At 40.6% G+C, this 15,001-nt stretch overlaps 1 long non-coding RNA gene across 4 annotated transcripts in view; it reads right to left on the reverse strand.

Annotated features, from left to right (window-relative positions):
- Positions 1 to 968: 968 nt before the first annotated feature.
- The window catches only part of LOC120744966, a 114,872-nt gene continuing 100,839 nt past the window's right edge, over positions 969 to 15,001 (reverse strand). For 3 of the 4 annotated variants that reach the window (XR_005698510.1, XR_005698509.1, XR_005698507.1), the window contains 2 exons: positions 3,557 to 3,611; positions 969 to 1,766 (listed from right to left, as the gene is read on the reverse strand). This is a non-coding gene — a long non-coding RNA (uncharacterized LOC120744966). Of the gene's footprint in view, positions 1,767 to 2,728; positions 2,800 to 3,556; positions 3,612 to 15,001 lie in introns of all 4 variants that reach the window. The other variant, XR_005698508.1, reaches the window with a different exon arrangement.

Raw genomic sequence — 15,001 nt, forward strand, 5'->3', positions numbered from 1 at the left:
TCAACTTCCAAAACATCACCACCGGGGCCTTTATCCCGCTTGTCGGTTTTTTTTTTCAGACGGCTATGACCTCGTCCACCTCAAATTTGAGTCTTAATATGATTCCTATGATGCCCGAGACAAGTTGTCAAGCACTAGAATAAAAGCCTGAACAAACTGTAATGGAACTTGCCCAGTCAGCTTTGTTTTATCACTGAGGCAAGGACAACAATAAGTAACCCCTTGAGGAATAATTACACCCTTAGCAACTATACACTCCTTCACCTATGTGCCATTCCCTCTCCCCACATGGCCCTTAGCTCCCACCCACCCTGACGCAGACTTTATTGAATCGTAACTGAAATGACAGCGAAAGACAACTGAATGGGAAGTCACTGCTGAAATGCTGAAGTCACTCAGACTAAATGAAAACAATGCATGCATTAGCGACGTATGTTGAATATTTTTGGGACAAGACGAGGGATCTGTGGGGATTTCTTCCACAGTATGGTTGGAAACTCCCTGCATTTTGACACACGTTGACCTATTATGTGACATTAAGCACTTCTCCATCAACATCATACGTGACACGTTTGTAGAGTGTAAACTCAGCAAAATGATGTCATCTTTTTACTGTTACTTCTACAATTTTTTTGTGATTATAGTAAGTGATGCATTTACACATTACATTGTAACATCAACCAAAAATATACATTCAGTATGTTGCGATTGCCAGTAAAACTATTAAAAATCACTGTTTCAGTTTAAATGTAACATATTACATTTTTACTGTAAAGTTCACCTTTACCTTGTCTTCCTTTGAAGAAAAAAAAAAAGATAACACCCCATTTATTCCTCAAATGCTAGACTAGCACATACTGGCCTAACTAGTAAGGAAGCCAGCATAAATAACCGTAACAATGAACACCACTGAAACATCCAACCATTTATCTCATGTATCTGGAATGACAACACAAACAAACAGCAGCTTGGATACACCTTTTAATTTCTGCTAACAGGGCTTAACAAAAACAACAAAAGCTATGGAGTCATAAATCATAATGAGAATAAACTGCTTGACAGGATTATTAACTGAAATTAGCAGAAGCTGCCAATGTGTCACAATAAAATGCAGCGTAAGAAGGAGAATTCATGGTTTTACATTAATGACAATGGCTTCTTTGTCACTGCAGTAAGAAGATGAAAATCACATATCCACTGACTGAGTGATTCATCTGATTAATCTCAATCACATGTGTATTAAGTCTTTTTACACAGTAGGAGACATCTTTTGAGCTCCTCCCTGGATAAACATTCTTATGCAGTTTTAGAAGAGCCACTTTGAAAACAGTCACATTACCAAAAATGACAAAAATGACACAGTAAATGCTGAAGTTACTGAATGAGCGACACTGTAATTAAAATCTGAAAAACAAGAGAAGATACATAGATGGCGGGAAATTATCATTTCTATTAAAATCAATTAGAAAAATAAAGTCAAACAACATGCTGTATCCATCAAAGTAACTATGGTAAATATATGACTCTTCTATAGAGCATTTCTCCAGATGGGGCTGACTGATCTGTTCCATGATGTCTGAGCAGCAAAACGCGATTCACCGTCCTGCTGCGTTTATGTCATAGCTTCTCCAAGCTCACGCTGCTCACTGAATCCTGAGAGCTAGATTGCCAGTGTTGGAGCTCATGTTGTCGGCAGCCTTGCCAGGAGCAAACATCTGCTTCAGAGGATGCTGGTCCAACAGTCCAAACCGGGATTTAGTATGATCCTGGAAACATAATACAGAAACTAATGACTGACTGGAGCCCAAAACCACTTACTTGAATATTGAGACATTTCTCATACCCGCGCTTAAGAAAAAAAAAAGATAAGTATAGGATCCTTTATAACAATGTTTTGCTTAAAATGTTGAGTCAAGGCTTTATAAAGTTACGTCAAATAATTATTAAATTAATAAAACATCAAAACTGATCAACTACTGCGCAGCTGATTACTTTAGCAGAACAGAACTGGCTCTTTTCAAAAAACTGCTGACAAAAGAAATGGGCCTGAGGAGAAGAATTACCCACAGCCTCATTTGCTGCTGAAATTATCACATTATGGTGTGCTGGCTAACTCCAGATGCCTTTGTTGGATACAACGTACCAGGCCAGGTAATCATGCAAATGAAGCTAACTATTTTTCATAAAAGAAAAGAAAGATAAGTCCATCTTTAAGACTAAAGATAGAAATATAAGCAAATTGCTTAATAAGCAGCTGAACAGCTGAATTATTTTCTGAATTCTCATCTAATCTGGCTTCAACATCTGCTTTTAAGATGACATAATACACAGAGGTGCTCTCCTGACAACCCAGGCTTTGCTTTACCCTCCACAAAATGACATGACGTTGTCTACCACCCACTCAACCCTGCATGTTTTATGGCAGAAAAGTGGCAGGACGGGCCTGCCCTGCTTGTTCTTTGCCCAGGGAAGGAACATGTCAGAGGATAAGCAGTCATCTATCAATGTTTCCTATCTTCTTTCTGCTTGTCTGCACCTCTGAGTTGGTTTACCTGTGAGTAGTCACGTTCCATCAGCGTACAGTATAGCCTCATTCTTGTACTCTTTCTTCATGCGCCTATTCCCTCTCCCACTTCTTGTTACCACTACACATTCTTAGCTGCCCTTCTTTTTTTTCATTGTGGTTTTAGTTTTGAAAATCAGGCAAAGGAGGACAGATTTCCTTTACCTGACTTTGTGCATCTCTTCTGGCCTCCATTCTGGATTTTCCCTTCCCACGTTTCTCTCACATGCCTCACCCTGGAGCACAGCCAAGCAGAGAAACATCAGCATACAGCACCAGGTTTCAACCTGCCTCTGAGTCTACGCCTGCCTGTGTATGTCTCTCTCTGCCCGAGGCTGCAACTGAGGCCTGCCCCTATCACCATCCCTCATCAGCACATCTACTGTACCTGTCTGCTGGCCCCCTGCCATCCATACACAGTTCTCCTCCATTTGGTGAGAGAACAAGATGGAAGGGAAGAAAAAAAAAGATAAGGCAAGCCAAAAAATCTACAGAAAATGACTACTCATGTTGAGGTCAAGCAGATCTGACCTCCAATGAGAACACCCAGGAGTATCCTGAGAGGCACAAATACAGTACCACTCATTCAGTTGGCTGGGTGCACTGTGCAATCCCATCAACAGGTTTCTTTGAAAGCCACCGACTCTGTGGTGGGCCATCAAAGCATATCTTCATTCAGTTCCACTGAAAGGATCTGAGGCTCCTGAGAGAAGTTGTGTTTGAAGTGATATCTCTGTGTCCCTGCATTCTTTACTGTGCTGTCATGACTTGGGTTACACAATAAAAAAAACAGCAAGAACACGGGCATGAATCCAGTGGCACCACCCTGATCACATCTCTCATATATGTGAACTACCACTTCTTCCTCTGTTTATTTAGTCAACATACCATACTGTGGTTGTTTATAGCAACGGCCGCTGCTCCTCATAAGATGACACTGTGTGTAATCACGTACTCCTAGGCTTTAAGATCAAACAAAAGACAGAATCTTACCTGTTGAATCTCTTGAGGTCATGTTTCCATTACTCAGCCCCTTCTTGGTGATCACCTGAAAAAGATAAAGAATGGCGAAATAAAGTGATTCAGAGAGAGGTGCACATATAAGACAAAAGAAAAAAAAAACTGGAGTCATATTTTATCTCGACCAACACTGCCCAAACTTGTATTAAGAAACTTTGATAACTGTAAATGAGTAATGCCAAATGTTCCCTTGATTTACAGATGCCACGAGATTAACCTGCAGTATTGTATAATCTCTGAGTCTTGTTGGGTGTTAAAATGAAATCATTTAGTACACTTGCTTGAACTGATTTGGATTATGTTAATATTCCTATAATTAATTATATGGTTTCCCATTTTGGCCTCTAAATATTATAACAAGAAAAAACAGAGAGAAGGAAACAATAGTACAATAAGGATTACAGGTCATGTGCACTTTATCTTTTTAAAATAAATGAATAGTACATAAGACAACTTGCTTCCTCTCCAGTGTCTGTAAAAACAACAGGTCTCTCACAGACATACAGATCATAAGTGACTTGACTCATTTAGGGAAAGTCCCACTTACTCATGCAAAATTATATTTCAAATTAGAGCCAAAAAAGCTGCAGTATGTAGAAGTATTTTTGATTTTTTTTTAATGGCATGTTCAGGGTTAAGCAGCTGGCATAGGCAGCTAAAGGCAGTACCAGTTTTCTAGTCTTTACCTCTGCTAATTCACTGAATGGGAGAAATAATATCCTGCTATGAGTTGGGAAAATCTGTGCACAAAGCTTTGCTCCACTGCCTGTGAGTGAAACCCCAGTACACTTCTGATATCTCTGTCTGTGAAATGGACCCATACAGCTGACAGATGTAGCTTGCTAACCTAGCTTGCTAGCATTAGCTGATAACTAATAGCTCATAATTACTCTCTGGCCTAAACATAGCAACTTTAAGCTCAAGAAATTTAACATGGTAAGCCAAAGCCTCTTTTATATGGAGTCTATGGGCACTATTGTTTGTTAGCTCTAATAACTGAAATTTGTGAGCATGGTGTACATGTAGAAGTTAACCATATGAAAAAGAACAAAAGCAGAAAATGACTCATATATGCATGACTGTATATAAAAATAAGTGAAAGCAGTACTTTCGCAGAAACTAAAAAAAGTCAAATCCGGATTAGAAACTGAGATCTACGTTTCATCTTTGCTTAATGTAAATCTAGGGTTTCAGGGGAGCTCTGCAAAACCTGGCAGCCCAGGAAAATTTAAGTAGCCAAAGTAGCTTTTCCATTGTAACATTTAAAATTTATTTGGTGTGCTGGTTTTATTTTATGAGGTCAACAGGTTCAGGTAGATACTGAATCAAGACTCTTGCAGGTTTCTACAGCACACGTTAAGAAGCTGGACCAAAGACAGCGTCGGTCACTCTTCATCCATTCCAAGACAAAGGCGCTCTCTGCTTCTGAGTTTCATTGTCCCAGAACTGTTGCCTTGGCAACAAAGGCACTGTTTCCAAGTGACACAAAGCCTAAACTAAAAAAAACTCTCCTTTTCAGGTTGAAGGCTCCAAGAGTTGAGGGGAAAACAGCAATAACAGGACGGTGGGGAGAGAAACTGAATACCGGCAAATTGCTTCCCAGAGTTTCTGGAGGACATGGTAAAATGATTCTTTCTTTCCTCTGCCTTTTAAAATACCTTTCCCTGGCACTAGGCACCATAGGTAGTTGTGTGCTGGTCCCATTTCTTTTATATCCTTTCTTATATTTCCGTTTTTTTCTAGCTATCATACTGTGCTAAGTGAGTTATCATGTACACCAGCAGACTGGAGCTGCATGTGGCTAGGCTAAGCCTCCAGATGAGGTAATGTTTAGAGAGTTGGTGAGCCAGCAGAAGGGTTGGTCAGGTCTTGATTAGCTCAGGGGTAGGGGCTCTCTTTAATATTGGACACCCCTTTGTCTGGTCAGATTACTACCTTATGAAAAACTACTCCTGCTGACACGCCTATTGGGATCAGAGCTTCCTGCTTGCTACATCATCCTGCTTATGAGTTCTCCACACACAGGAAAACACTTTCAAGCAACAACACTTTCACACACACTTGCAACTCTCACAAACTCTCAGAAGCACAATTACTGAGAAACTCACAAGACCTGTGCATGCATTTACACGACACTCCCAGGAGCACTCACTGATATCACCTCCTAAGGCCTCCTCTCTTCCATTTGTGTATGCCATGACCGCAGTTGACGACCTCGAGATGGAAAACAACCTGCAGTTATTAACAAGGCCAGATGACACACAAACACACGCTCATGCACGCTCACTTGTTTTTATTGTGGTCGTCTCCTCCGGCCACTCTCCAATGAAAATCACATGATGGACCTCTTCCAGCTCAAAAAAAAAAAAAACCATCTGAGAATCTCGACCACAAAAACATCAATAAACATTTTTTTTCTATTTATGTAAAAAAAAAAAACCCAGCAGATTCATAGGGGAAGCTTTAAGGGGATTTTAATCCTAGCAGTCTTGTAAAAAGGGCTCAGGCTACAGGATGATTTCAATTATTTGATATAATTTCTGATGGTCCATTAGTTCAAAATAAAGCTCTGATTATAAGAGATGTGTAAACAGAAAGCTGCAAACAAAACCTTCATCCGAGTCTGTAGCAGAGCTTTGCTTTTTTCCAGATGTGTAATTGACTGTTAATTAGTGGTGGCTTTATTTCTGCAAATAAACCGTGTTTAAACCGAAGAACAACGGAATAAAAGCAAAACTCTGGTGTGTTTGACCACATTGCAAACTTCAACACCTCTCTTTTTCTAGTTGAGACAAGCCTATAGTAGCAAATGATCACATGTCTGCATTGCACTTTGTGAAAATAAATTAATACTTGTAGGTGTATACACAATACAAGTATTGAAGTACATATATCCACACACACACACACACACACACACACACACACACACACACACACACACACACACACACACACACAAATCAGTCAGGGACGCTGGCACAACCTTGCGCCAGTGGTCCTTTAAACCAGTCATGTGAAACGACCCGTTCCTTTCTGCAAATCAGATTACATCTCCGAACTGAGCTAAGGTCTGCAAGTCTACACACACATTCAAAGTTTGGTGGCTATACTCTGACACAAACACACAAAAACACCCACACACACACGCATTCAGTTAATCAGATTTTTCCCCACAAAACTTCCTGTCTTTGTGAATGTACAAAAAAAATTGACAGCATCGGACATTGGCCAAAATAATCATTAAAAAAAATGCAATATCCAGTTAATTTATCGCAGATTCCTTTGATTCCACATTCCATTAAAAAGAAATCTATATTTTCATAGAAGGCTGAGATAAGCCTTCTTTCAGCAGCCTTCGACTGCTGTTTGGCAGATCAGCTATGGAATGAACACATGCGGAAACATGTTTATAGCGTATTTGGCAGGAATGCAAATGATAGATGATTCACAAATGATTCAAATCCTATTCAAGTTACCATGCACCAGAGAATTAAGCCAGGAAAATAACAGTTTATCAAGCTTAAGTAAGTGTCAATTTGGCTTTGGTCAATGATTTTACTTTAAACAAGCCTTATTATTCTATGGAGTAATGAAGTTTGGGTTAGCACATAAATAAGCACGGTGTGGCAAAGTTATTATACACAAGTTCAGTGTGCATATCCTTAATGACTGCTTGGTTCTATGATACGCTGCTGAACACATCTAACATCTTTGTGCATTTTAGCTTCAGTGGTCAGATTCGTAACTATTTGCAGTTTTTTTTTAAGCTACAGTGTTAAAGAGGATGCTTGGCTTGATGCTGGTGGACTGTTTGGCTTAATCAAATCCAGACAGTTGGAGAAGTATAATCTGTCTCTACACAATCTATGTTAAGTCTCTACTTTTTTAGTCTACTCCATCTACTACCACTTACCATTTACGTCTTTAAAAATGTTTTAAGGAAATCTAAATTACTTTTGAGTCTGGAAGAAGAATCAATGCTTTTCAATTTCCATTATAAAAACAAAGAAAGTTCTTCATGGATCTACTGCATAGCTGAATGCCTTTGCCTGTTTTGCCCTTGGTGCCACAAAGGTCAGAAGGTGGGAAGCTGTGGGTGGCAGGTTGAGACAGGGTGCCTACAATGGGGTGTCAGGACTCTGTCAGTCGTCCAACTCAACTGGGTCATTCTCTCTTCACAGTGACATTTGAGAAAACCAGCAATGGGGACCGGCTGCACAGGGAATGGAGGAACAGAGGCACCGCACCCTGGTTTAGGTTGCACTGGATGCTCAGATAAGACAACAGGAAGGGGAAGATTTGAGCAGGGCAACATGGGGAGCAAATCATGGCTACCATTACTCAGGAAGAATTCACTCATCCCTCAGATCACTTGCCACACCTGTGGAGGCCAGTGTCTAAATCACACAGTGCCACCAGTCAGAAGTTTAGAATTGGTCACCAAAGCCTCAGATTAGAGTCAATGTAAATTGAGATAGCATAATGCCCACAAAAAGCTATTGAACTGGAAGCTCTGGTTGCGTTGCCCAAAAAATAAACGATACAAATATTTAATATATGACACAAACCTTATTAGCTTCAACAATCCAAATCATGTCAATCAAGTAATAGTAATAGTAATTTATCAAAAAAGCTGATTTATCCCTGTATCTAAGGCAAGGTAACAACACAAGAAATTATTCTCTACAACCATATACCTTATTTTTGTTATAACAGAACAAATGAAGGTGAAGGGTATCTAGTATCTGCTATGTAAGAGGTCCAGTGTCTAAACAGCTGCAATATGGTGCAAGACATTGATCAAAACAGTCTTAGCCACTGAGTTGCCAGTTGAATTTCTCATGTCTTATGGTTTTATCTGTAATATTTAGAATAAGAAAACGAGCAGTGTTCCACGTTATAACTTGTGATGATAGCTGTCATTATTTTAGATATTTAGGATATTTGATAAAGTCATAGACCAATAGATCAATAAAAAACCTGTTATGATCCTACAATTAGAATAGATTGGTGGAAATGGAGATGCTGTGTGCTGTGCAACTCAAAAGACAGTCCTACAGTTCACTTACATTACAGTTTGTGCACACCCACACACATAAGCAAAATAAACCACAATGTAGTGTCTTCATCTGGAGTTTATTTCCTGCCCTCCAGCGTGACATATGGTTACTTGTTTCTGTTTTACACCTCTGAATCTTTCTGTTGAAGTTTTCTGGCAGCACATAAACCATTCATCACCAGAACTGGGACCGAACTTTGGTGACACGGGTCATGACCTTAGCTTTAGGTTAATGAAAATGTCCACATGGTGGATTAGGTTGGTGTTTGGATATAGTTTTTATCTCACCAAGTAGCAAGAAAGTACAAAAAATCTGTGTTATATTGGTGTTACTGACCCACATGGAAACTTAGGAGGATAATGAAGTTCAGGTGGTTCTAAAATAAGACATATTCAGTTCTAAGGGTGTGCAAAACCCCCCCTTTTTGGAGGTTTGAGTGGGAACTCCCACTTGCTGTGCCATTAATTAACCATCATACACTGCACTTGAAGAATGTTAGACAAAGATCGAAACCGAGGCCTACGACTGGGAAAGTGTGAATCAAGCAAACGTGCTGCACCCCTCGCTCATTCAAATGTACCTTATATCATTTTGTTTTTCAAACCTAGCCTTGAACTCTTCCCTTTATCCATGCATACTTGGACAAAAATGTGTGTCAAGTTTTACAAGGTGTGAAGTGAGGAAACAGTTTTATTCAGAAGCAGCAGCGGTAAAGATTCATCTAGTCTCAGATAAAAGTGTCACCTTCTACGACCCTTTTAAACCAGAAGGTGCAGTGACCAAGAATTGTCACAAGATCCATGAAATGTTAGTTTTGGAGCAAAGGTAAACAGCTTCTCCCATGGTGGGCCTGTACCCTACACAGAGTAAGCACATGTTTCCCATTGTGGTTGAAAGGAAAGGGGATTAAAGTGTAGCACAGCCGGAGCCACAGCTATACACCCCATGGTGGGATCAGAGTACTCTCAGGTCTTTGAGTATTGCTGATACAGCCAGTTAAAAGTGACTGGTGTGTAGGGAGAATGCATGGTCAGATCTAGCACTGATCCTCTAGAGTCCAACATTGGGGCCTTTTTTGGCGTCTAAGGAGGCAGACATGTTACCATGTTGACAGCATGGCCTAACTATGGCCGATGGAGTAACACACACACACAAAAAAAACAGAATAGTTCAGGGTTATGGGAAGGCGTTGAAACAGAGCGGATTTTTATTTTCAGTGACCCAATGCTGTTTCGATGAAAAAGAGATCACCAACTCACACTGGAAGCAGAAACAGAGGGAAAGAGGAGAAATGAGGGAAAAAACTGTAAGTAGCAGATGGTTAAAGCTTGCAAATACAAGGTTCTCACCCCGAGGCCTCGAGGTCAAACAGGCCACATTTAGGTTCCACAGGGGAGAGTTAAAGCAGGAGACTGTGACTGTGCAGCCAATTAAAGGACACTTTAAAAAAAAGCAAATAGTGGTAGGCACATTAAGGAAGATATGCATAGTGAAGCATATCTGCACATACCAAAAACTGCCAATTAACTAACACCCCATGAAGCTCAGCTGTGACTGCTTCAGCTGAAGAGCTTACATGTGCAGCAAGTAAAGAGACTTTTCTGTGGTGGGTCAGAAGGGATGCTGAAGGAGAGTTGAACATTCATTTTGTCAATCACACCCAATATTAGCATCTCTATCAAAATATCCGAGGGATTTTTAATCTTTGAGACTTTACCAAATTTCAGCGGCGGTGACTCACTATAGACTTGATGGCTCTAAAATACAACTCGCTTTAAACAAGACTTTAAACAGAAACGTCAAGAGCCCAGTAATGACAAATCACACTAACATTTTTTTGAGAACCTTATACATTTATATAACCTTATATAATTATCTTCTTATATTATAAGAAGAGCATTTAGCCCTGGCTATATAGAACTATCATAACATCCTTAAATGCGAGATTATTTCCCTGAAAATTACCTAAAGAGACAAAAGTAATACAAAAAAGACACTAATAATGTACTTAGAAACTAATGAAGTCTGACATGCCTTAAACACCCAGAAAGCAGCAGATTTTAACATAAATCTAGTGACTTACTGTACTCCTCCGCCCTGTGAGATCATATTCTCACCCAACTTGACTACTCCAAACCATCATTCTTACACTTTTGACCTCAAAATTCACACTCGTACGCATAGATACAAACTTCCTTATATGTCTGCCCATCTTGCAGCAGTGGTGCATGCTTCTGTGCATGTTTGTGGGGGAATTTGAGGAGCGTGAATTATGTGCTGGGCGTTTGTGCAGATTTGCAGGACTTTCTCACCCACAAAAACACTGTTTGGGTGAAGCAGTACGGCATGTTAATGAGCATGTGCGTGGTTGTGTTTTGAAACTGGAAACAGATTTATGTAGTGTTTGGGATCAGCTCTGTAAAGGTCATACTAAACAAGCTAGCTCATTTCAGTAAACCCTATTCCCTTTCTGATCCAGGTGACTCTCGGCCAGTAGTTTCACGGCACACAGAACTGGCATAAAATCGCCATTCTGACCACTTTCTCCATCTTCATGACATCACTAATTTCCGATTCCAGTGACGCCGCACTGACATTCGGCTTCTTTGATTAATTGTTTCCTACAGGGCTCTTGCGAGTGCTTCTGTTTGAAAAAAATAAATGACAAAAAATATTTTCTGGAGCCCTAAATTGCTAGATCCAAACACTCCTTCAGCTCCAAGCATTGACCACAAAGATGACCTGGCATGGGATAAAATATCAGCCACAGCAATAGTTTTCCTACAGACCCTGATTCCTCCAATAAAGAAGAAGTTAGAGGGGTATCAGTCAAACTCTTGATTACAAACATCCTTCAGCGATACATGTGCAATAGCATTTACTTAAACACACATTCGCGCATTAGTGCACAAGCCTAAAAGCATGTCTATGCATGCGCATGTTGTCAGTGCAGGCATTAGCAAAACATGCAAAATGTAAATGTCCCTAAATGCCAAAGTGGAAAAAGGTAGGATGAGAATCACCTAATCTGGCTAATCCAGCCAAAGATTAGGAGCAGGCAAATATTGCCAATAATAAACAAATGACTAACATTCTCAGTCTGTGTGGTTACAAGCCCAAGGGCTCCAGCTATAACCCAGCAGGGTCTGGATCCAATCCGTGCTGTTTATCAGTGCAAGCAGAAGTGGCCACTTGTGAAAGCTCTATGATAAACACTTGGGGGACAAACCGAGAATGGCTAACAGATCAGTATGACCAAATCACTCCTCTCAGTTTGATTTACAGATCTGACTTCAAGGACCAAAGCACGACATTCTCACCATATTATCACCACTTCATTACTCACTCTGACACTACCTTCATGATAGCCATATTCTGTGGGGATATGATTTAGCCTTGACCATCTCTAGTGACGGTCGCATATTTAGACACTTAAATGACAAGTTTGTCATAGCATTATGGCTGAATTAGTTAGCATGCAATCAGCAATGCACAAATTCAGTAGATACACAGACAATGCGATTAAGTAGACTTTTTTCCCAAGTCGTGTACTAGTTAAATAGGTAACTGCGACCACATGGAGTTCAACATCACAAGCGGTGGTTCAGAAGAGCGACTGAACTAGTTTCCAAGTTCCTTAAATATGAGCATGTTTGTTTTTCTTTGTTAAAATATAACAAAAATAAATATAGTTAGAAGTAGAAGACAGCTGAGCACTGTATTTTGTTCAGGATGATTGACACAAAACCGTTCGCATGTCGAGGTGTCACCATGGAGGTTATGGCAAAATCATGTCTGATAGATACTGTGACTGACCATGAATTCCTTTAAGTAGTAACAGAGCTGAGTAAATAGTATCTGTGTGATGAAACATGAGATCAAAGGTAAAGCAGTGAAAGTACTGAATCTCACCTTCATGCAGTGTACATGTGTGTTTTTTGTGGGTGTGGTGAGAAGTAAAAGTTTCCCTTTGCTCGAAACCACCTATTTTCTTTTGGTTCAGTGTTAAGATTCAAGACGGAAAAGCGCAGAGCAGGCGGCGCTTTCATTGTCTCGTCCACAGTGCTTTACCTGCTGTGCCCAGGGACTCAACGGGCCTAAAGGACTCTGTCACTTTAACCTTGTCCCCGAGTATGTCCCTGGCCAGCACAAAAGCCATCTGGGGTGCGGCTGAAAGCTTAAGTAACAAAATAACTCTTTCAATCTGCACACTGCATGCTTCTGACTGCAGGGTGCTAAGGTTGCCAATACCAAGACACTGGACCTATTTCTCCTCCTTCTCCTCCACCCTTCTAATTCTGGCCTACATGACTAACTCCAACTGAAAGCCCCACACGCCAGAGGTGGGAGCCCAAAGCACTGTAAGATTCAAAAAAAGACCACCTGCTCATCAAACTAAATTGTACTCAGTGAAGGCAAGAATAGAGAGAATGAAAAGGAGTTGAGCGAGAGGGAAACAAATGAAAGGAAAGACAAGTCACCATTCTCCCTCTGTGATCTTGGCAGACAAAAGAACAAATTGTGTTTCTGCCTCATGGCACCAAGCGTCAAAATTGATATAGGGTCCCACTCAGGGCTGTTTGTATTTGAGCATACTGATATAGGCTCCATCAGTTCCCACAAGAGAGCCAGAGAGGTGCATGGACCTACCTACCAGCCTTTCATCTAGGTTTCTTTTGTATTATGCCCACTTGTGTCTGTTGTTTCTCTTGAGTAGAATTGACTGTTATTATTCCAAACAGCATTATCTTTATTAATGCCACAGGTCTCAGGACTGTGCACTCCCTAGGAGTCGGGTCTGGACAGAGCTGCAAGCAATCTCCCTAGATAAAAGCTCAGTAGAGAGCTGTATGCAAGCCAGACAGCCGGACGGGCCTTTACCCTCCCTCCTGATTCTCTGAGAGAAGTGTAGGCCCTACAAAGACTGAGATTTGACTTTAATCTTAGCTCTTTCATAAGGCATCTCAGCTGAGGGCATGGCTCTAGAAGCCTATCAGAGTCACTTTGTGTCAGCCACGAGTCAGAACAAACAAGTGTAATGTTAGTAAAGAAAATAAAAAACTTTCTATAATAATTCACAGAAAGTAAAATATACATGATCAAAAAGTTTTGAGAACTTGGAAGACTGAAATCACAATATACAGATACACAGTTTATAATGTTGGTGGCTCATATGTGCTTAGAAGTGAGGCCATTTTCCAAAGGCAGCCATGCATGATGAGTTATTTTAGAGGTGGTGTGGAGAGCTGACGTGTGGCCAGGTCAGGGCAGGGCAGGGGCTGGGGTCTCGGTTTAGTGCCTAAAGCTGCTTGCTCCAGTGAGGAACACAGCATCAGCTCCCGGCCAAACCCTGGACACTGATTTATGGGACATGCGGATTACCATCAAATCAGCCATAAGGACCACCCAGATAGTGGCACAGGACAACAGCCACACAGACTCACAAAAGGCACACAGCTATTCGAATATACTTGCAGGCTAATAGTGACTAATATGGACATTGTTCAACAGACATCCACAAAACACCGAACCATTACTCAATGACACTTTAAATGCAAACACATATGCTGTTTAAGATGCAGTAAATATTGTAGATTAAGACTTTCTGGGACTAAATGAAAAGCTGCACATGCCATGGGTAATGGCTGGTTAACCACTCAAGTGCAGTGGGAGAAATGAGTTTGCTGAGCCTTCCTCACAACCACAAAGCGAGAGAGCATCTACGGGATGTGCCTGGAGGATAATGGGTGATGTTCACACTGGCATTCATTTTCTTAATGGCGATGTGGACTCCTCTCACTCATATGCCATCGTTAATACTTTTCCACCAAGTCACACAATCCAATAACATGTCCTGAACCAAAGAGGAAAAAACACAAAAAAGGACATTTCTCACTTGAAAGGGCACAACGCAACTCAGCCATAAGGGACCAGTTGGATGAGCTAAAGAATATGTGTCATGACAAATCGGACATGGTACATTCCCTAGGCAAACACTGATCTCATACGGGGAGACTGCTAGGCAAACATTCACCTGCCCTAAGCTAATAACATGTGTGGGGGCAAACACAAACTTAAGCTTGTCAATACGCTGAGACAATGATGGGAATTAGATTGCACAATGACTAAATGAAAAAAGCATCAGAATTTTCTTTTAAAGGACCATCTCAGTGATAGTCACATGTAACATTTTTAATGACAAACTCACCGTATCATGAAAGAATGCAAGATTTGTATCAACAGAGGTAAATGGTGTTAACTTGGGCCATCACAATGCCTTTGGTAAGAGGACATGCACAGTGTACATTTTATTGTGCAAGAATCTAAAAAAAATATCTGCATGCTTTGTGTGTCA

Source organism: Simochromis diagramma, unplaced genomic scaffold (genome assembly GCF_900408965.1).
Source record: "Simochromis diagramma unplaced genomic scaffold, fSimDia1.1 OVJJ01000321.1, whole genome shotgun sequence".
In the NCBI taxonomy this organism is placed as follows: Eukaryota; Metazoa; Chordata; class Actinopteri; order Cichliformes; family Cichlidae; genus Simochromis; species Simochromis diagramma.